The sequence below is a fragment of the Rosa rugosa genome, chromosome 2 (assembly GCF_958449725.1).
Source record: "Rosa rugosa chromosome 2, drRosRugo1.1, whole genome shotgun sequence".
Taxonomy (NCBI): domain Eukaryota; kingdom Viridiplantae; phylum Streptophyta; class Magnoliopsida; order Rosales; family Rosaceae; genus Rosa; species Rosa rugosa.
This window is the reverse complement of record NC_084821.1, coordinates 26148883-26162233: the sequence shown is the minus strand read 5'-3', so window position 1 is coordinate 26162233 and position 13351 is coordinate 26148883. Positions and strand designations below refer to the sequence as shown.

General features: G+C 37.2%; 1 long non-coding RNA gene across 2 annotated transcripts; it reads left to right on the top strand.

Moving 5' to 3' along the window:
- On the top strand, positions 1-4843 carry LOC133733538 (uncharacterized). 2 transcript variants are annotated; one of them, XR_009857769.1, is made up of 10 exons: positions 1-602; positions 715-862; positions 1182-1252; positions 1370-1470; positions 1554-1694; positions 2037-2233; positions 2827-2913; positions 3440-3607; positions 4099-4125; positions 4305-4843. It is a non-coding gene; the product is annotated as an uncharacterized LOC133733538 (long non-coding RNA). The 2 variants fall into 2 exon arrangements; XR_009857768.1 differs by having other exon boundaries at positions 2-602; positions 4099-4840.
- Positions 4844-13351: the final 8508 nt, after the last annotated feature.

The following is a 13351-nucleotide window of genomic DNA, read 5'->3' as shown; positions in this document are numbered from 1 at the left end:
TTGTCTGAATACACAGAGAAACCATACCTGTTTCATTTTGAAGATATGGTCATATTCAGACAACAGTTATATGTCGTTTGAAAATATTGAAATTTTTCATATTGAACCCTAGCAAAAATTTTAGAATTCCCTCCAACTACATCAAGCCTTTCCCTCTCAAAGGTCCCGAACCCTAACTGAGAAGTCAATGGGGATGATATTCAGACAACATTGCTAAGAAATTGTGTTGTCTGAATTAGGTGATTTAAATTTTTTATTTTTTAAGTATTCTTTGGGATAAGTATGAAAGTCTTCGTGTTTTCCCCCACACTCGTTAGGTCTGTCTAAAACCCAAGTCTCAATTGCAAAAGCCTGAACCTCCACTGCGAATACTCGACCATCTCTCAAAATCTTAACCCAAAACTCGGTCATCTCTCAAATCTGAACCTAGATCGAACTCATCTCAGTCTTTTCAACCAAACCTAAACCTTCTTAGTATCTTCTTCATCTATGAACCTTGAGAATCCTTGATGTTTCATTCACGTGCGGTTTAATGGAGCTGTTCAACAACCACTTAACAGATTAGAGCAAGCTTTAATATTCTGTTTTCTATTGGGTTATTGGTAAGTATTTTGCTTCAGTACTAGTATTTAGTTTAGGGTTTCGATTGGATTCAATCTTCAATTTTAGGGTTTTTCTGGAAATTGACTTGGGTTTTGCTTGTTTTCCTTGTAGATTCGAGTTAGGTGTCAGGTCTTTCTCCAATTTGTTTTCCTTGAAAATAATAGGGCCTCGCACCGTCTCTACTTTCAAAGAGAGGCATCCTCAGCGTCTCCGAGTTCGTCACCGCCAGTGATAACCTCGTCTCCAAGTGCCTTACCTGGTATTGGTATTCCAAACCCTTTCAATTTTGATTTCTCTTTTATTCCCAGTTCAATATTTTCTATCTCTGTTTGGGTTTTTTTTTATCTGTTAACCATAATTGTTGTTACATATTTGAGGAAAGAATCGGGCTTTAGACCTTGTGCTATGATTCCAGTATCGGTATTTAATCTTTGAGTTAAAGGAAGAGCAATTTTGCTAGAGGGTTTCTAATGTGGATTCAGTGATGATTGATTATATATGTGATGCTTATTAATGACAGAAATTTGGTGTTTTGAGGTATTGCATGTTTGTTTACCAATCAATTATGATTATGTTAGGGAATCAAGAAAACCAAGCAAGAGGAAGCCATATCTACCGTCTGAAAACCAGTATTTGATTACTAGAAATGGTATACTCAATTAATTTCCCCTTGTGTCACTGCATTTTCGTCTTATGCTTGCTAGTTCCTTGTGCCTTTAGTTATGCTGGCAATTCTCTCTACTTCTTCAATCCCTTGTTTACACAGGGCTGCATCTGTGGAAGAGGAGTACGAAGTTGGAGGTGTGGAAGTTCTTATTGATAATGAAGATAATGATGGCTGGTTGGCAACATAAGGGAAGCCAAAGAGTAAGCATCTTCTTTATTTTTTTAAGTATATGACAATATTTTCGTGGAACCTTAAGACTCAGACTGTTTTTCATCTTTATAAGATAAAAGTAGTGAGGAGGAAAACTTTCCTTCTATTGAAAATTTAAAAATCAGCAAGGTGAAGTCGGCCCCCTCGCAAGTTAAGGGTGAAGATGAAGATGATATCCCTGACATGGCTGATTATGAAGAAGATGACAACACCTGTAAGTATTCAATTGTCATGCATAAGTTGTGAATAGATCTAATATTAGTAGTTTGTGATTAATACTTATCTAATTGCATACAGAATCAAATTATATATGGTCCCTTATGTCTCTTTAAAACTTACATGGGTGGATGCTTTTGGTTAAGCTCAAGAATTGCTTTTGGCACCTTCTATAAGTAGACAAAGAAACCCTCCAAAGCTAGCATACACCAAATATTGGTCATTTTCACAGCTCAATGATCTTACTTAATTATATATATAAAAGCTGCACCACTACCACCTATTTATCCAGAACTTAGTCCAAAAAGCTCAATCTGCTCTATAATTCTATCTATTGCAGATGGAATACAAAAGAAAAAGAAGGGCTGGTGTTCGTTCATTCTCCATGTATATGTGCCGCTGAGACCCACTTGGAAATCTTGACACAACTTTCGTCTTAATGTCACAACCAAGCAGCCTAATTTTCTCTCTCCTTGTCATCTTCATGACTCTTTGCAAATGCTTTCCTACAAATCTTTATATGTCGTTGACTGGAAGGTGAGCTATTAATAAGATATAAGAGTAGTAAGAGCCAAATCTCTATGACATACAAAGCAGAGTTCTCCATATGGAACGTAGTCTCAAATTAAAGAGTTCATAGCATTTCCATCTTTTAATTTGCACAAGTATATTTGTACTTCTATTGAGAGGATTGTACATTATTTCCAGCAGAGAAGTGGCCTGATTGAGAATTGCTGTGAAATATTTTTGTACAGACAAGTATTAGAAATTATTTCCAACTTGCAAGCTTGTTGTATTGCTTTTGGTAGCTGGTTTGTTGTTTACTAGAAAGTAAAGATTTTGGATTTCTTTTCTGGCAATTTTGTAACTTGTAAGTTACGTGTCAGGACATTTAAATTTTCTTTGGTCATTTTGCGTAACTGTTATAATTCTCATCAGCATAGAACAAGATAAACAACATACAGTGCTTATCCTCTTGTCTCTCTTCTTATTTTCTATGTTTTGCACAAGTTTCAAAGCTCTCAAACATGTGTAAATGTAGAAAAACTATCATGCGGATCCTTTGATAAAGATTATATTACGTACTGAAGTAAGCAACAGCTGATAGCTGATAGCTTTTCTGATCTCAGGACATTTAAAGCAACAACTGATAGCTTTTCTGATCTCAGCAACAATGTCACCAATTACCACTTGATTCGCGGCGCATCTGATCTCAGGTTCTTTGTATTCGAATTCTTGTTCCATTGAAATGGCTATATATAGTGTTCTGTTGCTTCAGAATTTTGTAATCTGATGCTTTAATGTGCGTTGCTGAGGTACTAAAGATGTATGAGTTATTTATACTTTTGGCCTTCAATTTTAATAAATTTTTTGCAATATTGTAAATTGTAGGAATGTGGTTCATGTTATAATTAAACGTACACGTCATTTTAGTGTAGTTACAGGGATTGGAGTATACTAGATTTGATTGTACTCAGATACATGGTTAATTTGTTATTTCTTTTGCATCTATGGAATCTATTTAAAGTGTGTGGTGCTTATGGAACTGTATGTTCTACTAATTTTATGGGCTTCTCCATTTTTGGTGGTTTCATCATCTCAAAATGGTACTTTGTATCGTGCAACTCTTCTTAAAGGTTGTTGAGTGCAATTTTATGTTTCTCTTCTTAAAGGTTTTTGTTTTCTTTTGTGGTGAAATGGCACCTCATGATTTGCATCTAAAGATATGCTCATTGTTTTCAGGGTCACTCATGCTGACCAGTCAACTTCGATGCAAATGTTGTTGGATTTGACCAAGACAAGGATGTTGCGGTTTTACATGTTGCATCCAAAGACATACTAAGGCCTATACCATTTAGTGTCTCTGCAGACTTGCTAGTTGGTCAGAAAGTGTCTGCTATTGACAATCTTGTAAGTTTGATATTGCTTCATCCTTGCATTATTGCTATTACTTCTTAATACATTGGACATATCTTATGTAATCAAATATGTAATTTACTAAGATCCTATATTCATTTAAATCACTTAATGTGATGATGTAGATTTTAGAACTGTATATCACAAAGTTGTCCACGAATTAATCATATCTTGTGATTTATTAAGATCCTCTAATCTTGAGAGCATACACAATGATTTTGTTATATGTACTGGTATATTTTCAGGAATACTGCTTATACAAGACTATATTATATCACATATGTGAACCTTTATTGTACTCTCTTCTCATGAAGTTGAAACTTTACAGAACATTAGAGCTCATATGTTTCCATTTCTCTTTTAGCCCAACAACATCTTTTTGTTCTTTGCTCTGTATCCTTCACAGTTTTTTATAACAGTATTCTCCGAGTCTGATACACCAAATTTCTACTTGTCTGAATTTTTTTGTTGTTGTGAGTTGTTAGGTGGGTGGACAAATGGAATCTAGAAAGGTAGTTCTTATTACTGCTGCTTCAAACCTTGCTGTAGTAGGGTGCTCATGACTTTTGCTGTTTTGTTTATCTGATCTGAAACGTATACATAGAGCATAGAGTATAAGACTGCTAAATTAAGCTGTGTCCTCTTCTCATAAAGAGTATATGACTGGCATTCCCATATATTGCTGCATCAGAGAAGGATGCTATGGAAAGTGATCATGTGCTTATATACACGTATACATCCTTCTATGTTTCGTATGTCAATATCAATTCCTTACAAGTCATGAAGTTGACTATGTTAAAGGTACCTGAAAGAAGCCCCATTCCTTACAAGCCAAATGAAGTTTTGCCATTAATCATCATGGAACAATGGATTCAAGACATTGGTTTTAGAAGGATGAGAAGGCTCAGAAGTTAGCTCTAAGACATGGACTTGAGGATGCAAGCTTCCATTAGGAATAAGTAGGCTAGTGTTTGGTTGCAACTACATTATTGTACTTTGGTTTATATATGTATGGGATGTATGTATAGCTGCAGTAACAGATTAATCAAATATTGGTATTTTTATGAATGAATTCCATTTTTGATGAATGCATTGGGTAGTTTCCAGATTTACATAATTGTGGCGCAACGAAGAATAAAAATATGTCATCTGAATTATAAAGCAACGACAAAATGAAATCCAAATATGTTGTTGGACATATCTAAGAACAACAGAAACAAGAAAAAATATGTTGTTACTTGTGCACTCAAACAACAGAAAATTGTCATATGAAATAAAGAGCAACGACAAAATAAAATTCAAATATGTTGTTGGACATATTTAAGAACAACAGATACCAGAAAAAATATGTTGTTCCTTGTGTACTAAAACAACAGATAAATGTTATTGTAGGCTACTAAAGACGATAGATAAATGTAATCTGAACTGAATGATAATGACAGTTAACTGTTATTGGAATTTGAGTAAAACAACACTAAACTGTTATTATAAGTCTATTCAGACCACAGAAATGACCATTTTTCTGTCTTTGGAATAAGCATTAGATCATAGAAATTACAAGGAACTGTTATTTGTTTTCAGATCACACCACATTTATCTGTCGTCTAAATTCACTAATACATAGCTAACTCATGTCTTGATTTCATCAGACAACAGAAGACCTAAAAAATTTCTGTCGTCTGAAAAATAAGACGACAGAGGAAATCTGTCATCTGATACCCCAAGAGACGGCACCGTACTAGACAACAGAAATTTTTTTGATCAGACGACAGATCTGCTCTGTCGTCTGATTGCTTTTTTGGCATAGTGTAGTGGGTGGACATACCTCAAATGAGTGATCTTCAGTACCAGGAAGTTGTGGGTCAGGGGTAGAAGCAATGGTAGGAGGGACAGTTGTGTCTTCAACATCATTTTCGGCCATAGAGACTGGTGCTTGGATGTTTGGAGTTGTATCTTCAACATCATTTTCGGCCATAGAAACTGGTGCTTGGATGTTTGGAGCTTCTGCTTCAGGAGGCGGCGAGCTAATGGTCTCAACTGGATCCGTCAAAATACCACCTGCTTCTTCTCCTCCTTCTGATTCCTCCCCCTCTCCATGATACAGCTCTTCAAAAAATGAATTCTCCCCCTGAAGAGCTGTATCTGAAGAGGAAAAATAACTCATGTCCTCAAAGAAAGTAACATCCATAGTGACATAGTACTTCCTGGTAGGTGGATGAAAGCACTTGTACACTTTCTGATACCTTCCGTAGCCAACAAACACACACTTAAGTGCCCGGGCATCCAATTTAGACCTATGGTTCTTAGGAACATGGACAAAAGCAACACAACCAAAGACACGAGCTGGAAGATTATGAAATGAAGGTAAAGAGACATGAGATGCAAGAACCTCAAATTGAATTTTTCCCTGAAGGACCCTAGAGGGAAGACGATTGATAAGATGGGAGGAAGCATATACAGCATCGCTCCAAAGATACTTAATTAGGCATATGGGCACTAAAGAGAAGGGCACGAGCCATATCAAGTAAATGACGGTTTTTCCTTTCAGACACTCCATTTTGTTCAGGTGTTTGTGGACATGTGGTTTGGTGAACAATCCCATGGGTGTTAAAAAACTCTTGGAAAATATGATTAACATATTCCCCCCCATTGTCAGAACGAAGGACTTTAATGGTGCTATGGTACTGTGTTTGAACAAGAGTACGAAAAGTTTGGAAAGCTGGAAAGAATTCATCTTTGGTTTTAAGAAGGGCAACCCATGACAATCTCGTACAATCATCAATAAACAACACAAAATATCTCATACCCGATACAGTGGGCTCTCTAGAAGGTCCCCAAACATCAGAATGAATCAACTCAAAAGGAATAACACTTTTATGAGACACTCTAGGAGAATAAGTAGCACGATGACTCTTGGCCAAAACACATGTTTCACAACGTAAAGCAGACTCATTCACACCAATAAACAGAGTAGGCATGGTTGTTTTCATAAGACTAAAAGAAGGATGCCCTAAACGGCGATGCCACAACCAAATTTCACTTATCTTATCAGAATTCGAAGTCAAAGCGACTCGGGATTGTACTCCTGGTTTCTCTCCTGCGTATGTCTGATCCAGATGGAACAACCTGCCCCTCAGATACCCCCGACCGACTATCTCCCTGGTGAGAAGATCCTGAAAAATCACTTACATAGGATAAAAGGTTACGGAGCATTTAGACTCAGTATTCAACTATGGAACAGATATCAAGTGATGAGAAAAGTCAGGTACATATAACACATTATGAAGCTCTAAAGTGGGAGTAATACGCACTGACCCTGACCCTAACACAGGAAAAGCCTCACCATTGGTATTGGTGACATAGAACACTGGTGGGGAAGACAAGTCAGTAAAATACGATTTATCATAAGTCATATGATCGGAGGCACCAGAATCAATAATCCATGTATCAGAACCAACAAAGTTAGAAACCTTTAAAGCCATACCAATCTTACCACAACCATCTATAGAGGCCGTAGGAGCAGCCCTACCTGCAGTATGATGATCATGTCCTGCTACGCCATAGAAGTCAGGTTCTTGAATTAACTGAACCGCAGCTGCCTTTGCCTTAGGACGATAACCTTTGTTTTTGGGGTGCCCATTCAGCTTCCAACAAGTCTCCCGAACATGTCCAAAGTCATTGCAATAAGAGCATTAAGGACGAAGGTGGTTGGTGAAGCCTTGTGGGACAAAAACCTCAACCTTCTGGACCCCATGGATCTTGGAACTCTGACCTTCACTGTCATCACCACCCATTGCCATAGTACAAACAACACACAAATCCCAAAGTATGCAGCGGAAATAAGACGAACAGGAGGCTCCAAAAAAAAAACCAACAGATTTTTTTTTTTGGAACCTGTTGGAGTTGATTGGACTGAATGGGTTGACCGAGTTAGGCTGAATGAGTTGACCGAGTTGAGGCAAGTTGACTGGGCTGACCCAGTTGACCGAGATGGAGGCGATTTAGCGACGCACTGAATAGAAACAGATTTGAAGGTGGTGACCTGAGAACTGCAGGCCTGAAATAATCTGGATTATCTCAAACAGGGAGAAACTGATGGCCTGAAGAAGGACCGAACGAGGCTGAGCTACGACCGACTGATGTGAGCAGAGGTCGACGGGTCTGGGTTGGCGGAGTGCGCGCGACAGGAATGAGTCTGGGCTGACAAAGTGCGTGCGACGGGGCTGAGGAGCCCGACGAACAGGAAGTCGCGGGTCTAGATCGACGGGTCTGATGTGAACCGAATCTGATGCTAACAACGTCGGACGGAACAAATGGCCGGACGCTGAGGAACCCGATCTGGAGAACGAGGAACAAGTTGATCTCCGGTGCCCAAAGCAAAACTTTGGGTCTGAACAGGGAAGACGAAGGCAGTCTGTTCTGGAGACGAAGCCGGTCTGAGCGAAGGAGGTGGCTGGTCTGATGACGTCGAAGTCCAAGAAGAAGACGATCTGGTCGTTCTTGGACGGATGTCGATGCAAGAGAGATAACGACAGGAGAGTAACGCCGTTAAGGAAAAACAATAACCCTAACAATGGGGTTTTTGAATTAATTCCTCGAACTAGAGAAAATTAAAAGTAGAAAATAGGAGACAAAGTCCTCTCGGATCTTTGCTTTGATACCAAGTCAAATAAGACACGATTGAGAGAATGAATTTTTTACTGATCTACATTACACCCATTCTGTGGTGTATATAAACAGATTACAATCGTACTACAACGTACTACAACTATTGTGTACTACTGTATTACACAACATATACAAGGTAAGTTGTTACAACAATATATTCCCTTGTTAGTCTATTCCTAATAGGGAACTATGACTCACACTAACAGGAGTATCAGGACACTGTGACCAAACTGCTGGAGGAGTTTGACGTGCATTCCCATTCAAAGGGGGAGAAGTAAAAGCTTTACATCTTTTTATTCTTTTCTGTTTCTGCATTTTAGTTTTTCATGAACAATAATTACTTTGGTTTTGGGTTTGTAAGTGCATAAGCACAGACCACTTGAGATGCTTATTTTTGGATGATTACTATTATTACTATTATGTGATATTTGCCTTGGTGGCTTGGATCTGGAAAAGGATGGAAATTGATTCCTTAAATCCAAGCAACACCTTTTTGTTAGTGGCTATCTGTAAAGACTAACATGCAGGGGTAAAAAGATGGAAAAGTCATGTGTTGAATGGGAATGCCCAAAGGGGGAGATTGTAAGTATATTGTGCTATTACCATTCAACACATGCTCTCCCAAAGCTGCTAGGAAATCAGAAGATACAAAGGATTAGGAGAATATCTCTCTTGCCTTTCCGATGGTTCAAGGCTATGAAGGAAGATTGCAGAATCGGATCATCCAAGAGGAAATCAAGGAAATCATGCTCACTGATCTTGATAAGATGGTGTCTTTTAATACATATCATTTTGCATGATTCTAAATTGATTTACAATGCTTTCAAAATGCATATCTTATAAAGATTTGATTGCATATTCAAAGCAGTTTTAAAACCTTCCATATTTACCTTATTCGGTGATTAAGAAAAGATTTGTTTGAGGGGGAGTCTTGCTCCTCTATAAAAGGGTTTGAAACTGCATTTTTGGAGGTAGAGTTTTCGAGTTAAAAAGGGTGTTGCATGTGTTGCATAGTCTTCACAAAACGTTTTCATAAAAACTCTCCATGATTCATTATTGTGTGTGTTTTCCTTGATGGACTACATGAGATCAGAGGGAAAGAAAGTTGAGATAGTGCAGATTGCTTTACTGCTATAGATCAGTTTGTTCTTGTGTAGAATAGGTTGTGCAAGGTGTAAACAAGTTAGCTGATTTGCTTGTAATGTGGTTGTGTTAAATACCACAACTTGTTTCTTGTAAAAACCTGATTTCATAGTGGATTGCTTTTTATGTGTGGGCTACAAAAAAAGCCTCGCAGTGATGTTTCCTCAGTGGTGAGGTTTACACTGCGTTAGCAAGTCTTTGTGTTGTGAGTTGTTCAATTTAAGCATCTTTACTCAAAATAGTTCCATCTAGTATTTTCATTGATAAAGTAATTAATCTGGGGTTCACATCCAAAACCAATTGGCAATGGATGGAGTGGCCCAAACCCTTATAAACCCATAAGCAAAGTTATATTTTTCCAATGTGGGAGTTATCACTACAACAAAATTGCTTATTCATAGCACTTAATGATAGCGTTTTTTAAGCAAGTGCTATAGATTGTATATACCTCATTCTTTGATAGCGTTTGTAAAATTTTAAACGCTGTGAAAAAAATTGAGCGGGAGCAAGCGGGTAATGAAAAACATAGGCGGGCTTAATTTTAGGTAGGTGACACTTTAAATGAAAAGCAATGACTAGGACCCTAAAAACCTCTTCTCTTTCGGTGGCCGCTCTCTCTCCTCTCTCGGTAGCCGCTCTCTCTCTTCATCCCCACCGAGCTTCTTTCTCTCTCGATTGCAGACACTCTCCTCTTCTCTCTTCGTTTCTTCATAAGGTATGAAACATGAAAGGAACTCATCAATCTTCTCTCTTCATCCCCACGGAGCTTCGAAATCTCTTCACTTTGAAAATTTCTTTTGATTTTAATTTAAGAATGATATCTGGGTATTGGTTTAATTTTTCATTTTTCTGTTTCAAAACCAGGAGAGCTTTGCAAAGGATTAAATTTCGCTTTGAAGGTAACAGTTAATTAAGCATATACTCGCTTCTGTTTTCTGCAAGTAACTCTCTCTCTCTCTCTCTCTCTCTCTCTCTCTCTCTCTCTCTCTCTCTCTCTCTCTCTCTCTCTCTCTCTCTCAGGGAAGACATTGTTGTTCACTACTATTCTTACTTGTTAATTGCTTACATTGCCGATAGACCAATATATTTCATTCTCTTGTACCACCTTTCTCCTTGTATTGATTTTTTTTTTGTTTGGGTAATTGCAGGTTTATATTTTTTATTTGGTTCTTCGAGCTCTAGACACTGTGGGTACGTATCTATTTTCTTGGGTCTTATGCTTTCTAAATGCTTTACTGTTGATTGTGTCTGAAAGATTCAATTTGGCTTGTTTGAGCTTAAGATTCAATTAGCCTTGGGCATGTGGTGTTGTTTGTTGGGCAAAATGTCAGCATAAAGTTTACTGAAATTTCAAATTAATTGGACTTGATTAGACACTAGGTGAAAATGATTTTTAGCTTTATGAACATTATTTGGTCCATTAGCTTAATAAGGCCATTCTCTCAGGTTGGATTTTTGTCTCTGTTTTCCCCATTCTGTTCAGTTTTGCTGGTCATATTGTTCTTGATGCATGTACAGAATCATTGTATATGAAAACTGAGTCTATTTGATCTCTGTATTATTTCTTGTGTGTTAAGTTGTATCTTTATTTGCAATCATGGTGTTTCAGATGAATTGTTAAGTCCTTCAAATACATGTTCTTTTGTAGAGCATCGTCCCAGACTTATACTCAGGTTAATAATCCAAGGTATGCTTTTGCCTTCTGCAGCTGCATTTTTCAATTCTATTCTTATGTATAATCATATGATATATTCTCAAAAAAATTAAATAAAAAGGTGATAAAATATATATATATATATATATATGCATGTGAATGCTAGTAGGTCAGATTATTCTATGCATCATATGTCAGATTAAACTTTTTTCTTCTTTATTAATCTTAATTCCTTCTATAGAGAATGTGAACTTAACATAAAAGTTGATTATCTACGAGTGATTATTTAGCTTATTTGTCTTGGATTAATTTAAAGTTTCCATCTTTCATGGCTGCTACCCTTTCATTGATTTAAAGTTCTCATCTTTCAGAATTGTTCTTATAAAATAGAGTAGTAGTGCTTGCCATGAGCTTTATAGTGGAGCTCCCAAGCTAGATGTCACTCTGAAGTTTTTAATGATGGATTCCTCTTCTGGTAACCACAAAACTGAAAAGGGAGGAACCTTGACTTCAAGTGTTCCTGCTAATGGGGATATGTTTGGACAAGTTGTAAATGGTACTGGTGAGACTGAAGGTAAGGATAGCTGGCCGAATCCACTTTTCCTCTACATTGTGAATCAATCTAAAACCTTGCTCATATTTCTGTAACGTACTTTGCAGGCAAGCGGCTAGCGTTTTTAGTGGAGTGGTTAAATAGTTTACTTCCTGATTTAGGTTTACCAGAAACTGCTTCATATGAGGACTTGAGATCAGTATTGATTGATGGTACTATTTTATGTAGGCTATTGAACAGCCTTAGACCTTGTTCTGTTGACGAGGTTGATTTCCTAGTCTCCCCTACAAGTTATTTACCAGTTGGATTGAATGTCTGGTATCTTTGTGAGATTTTCCTTGTTCATATGTTCCCTCTTACTTATTTTCTGGTTTATATTATTGTGCAGGGATCTATGAAGACTGTTATAGATTGTCTTTTAACACTTAGAACACGACTTGGGTCAAGTGTTGCAGCAGATGGTTTTTCTCTGTTTAGTCCAACTGGTAACCACTATGCCAAAAAGGCCTTTAGACAACAGAATTGTTCTGTCGTCTGAATGAACAAAAATATGTCGTCTAGTACGGTGTCGTCTCTTGGGGGCATCAGACGACAGAAGTGTTCTGTCGTCTGAAAAATCAAACGACATAAAAAAATAGAAGTCTTGTGTTGTCTGATGAGTTTTGCATTTTGGGAACATTGTGATCTGTATCTTTAAAAGCATTCAAACAACAGTTTTGTATTGTCTGATAAACAAAACAACCACAGTATTTTTTAAATATTATTATGTGAAGCATATTTGCAAGACTTATTTGTGTGGTCTGAATGCCCTTAAATAAGAAATATGAAGACTCGTATGTAGTGTCTTCTCTCATACAACAACAATTAAAGGTTGTGCTAATTTACTTTAAACGACAATTATATGTGGTCGTAAAGAGCATCAGAGGACAATTAAGTGTCGTTCTAGGATAGGTTTGTATGACATTTAAGTGTTGTGTGAAAGGTTTTGAAATTATACATATGTGATGTTGGGAAATGGTTTAGACAATAGATATGTTAGTATAGGTTTGATGTATGTTGGCATTCCTAATACAAAAGCTAGAATCATAGGTCTACTAGAGTTATCAAGTGTAATCTGGAAGAGATATACGGTCATACAATGCTCCAGCTGACTCTTTGAAGCACTCCAGGTAAGAGCATATGCATTTGCATTTCATAAAGGTCAATCTACATGCATACTGGGATTGCAATCTGTTCTGCAATCCCTGTCAGGTCAGGTTTCTTTAAGGTCAATCTACATGCTGGGATTGCAATCTGTTCTGCAATCCCTTTCAAGTCAGGTCATTGGATGTTATTTCTTCTTTTTCACGTTTTATGCGTATACATTAGTTGGGTCGTAAAATGATATTTCTCTATATGATTTGATCTGTTAAGTCTTATCGTCTTTATTAAGAATAGAATCATGTTTATTTGTTGAATATCTTTTTATGATTTGTTCCTTCCATACTAGGAGTCAATTAGGTTTTGGAGTCTTTATTGTCCAAGGTTTTAGGGGGAGTCTGAGATATATATTCAATGTGTATGGTCATTCATTTGGTGACCTTGAGCCGAATAAGAATTGGTGCATCTATTGAGTCAAGATTTTTCATTTTGTTTTGTGAGAAACTGTGTGCTTCAGATTCGAGTCTATGAACTACTTGTTCCATGCTTAAGTAGATCATTGAGTCAAACACATCCATCA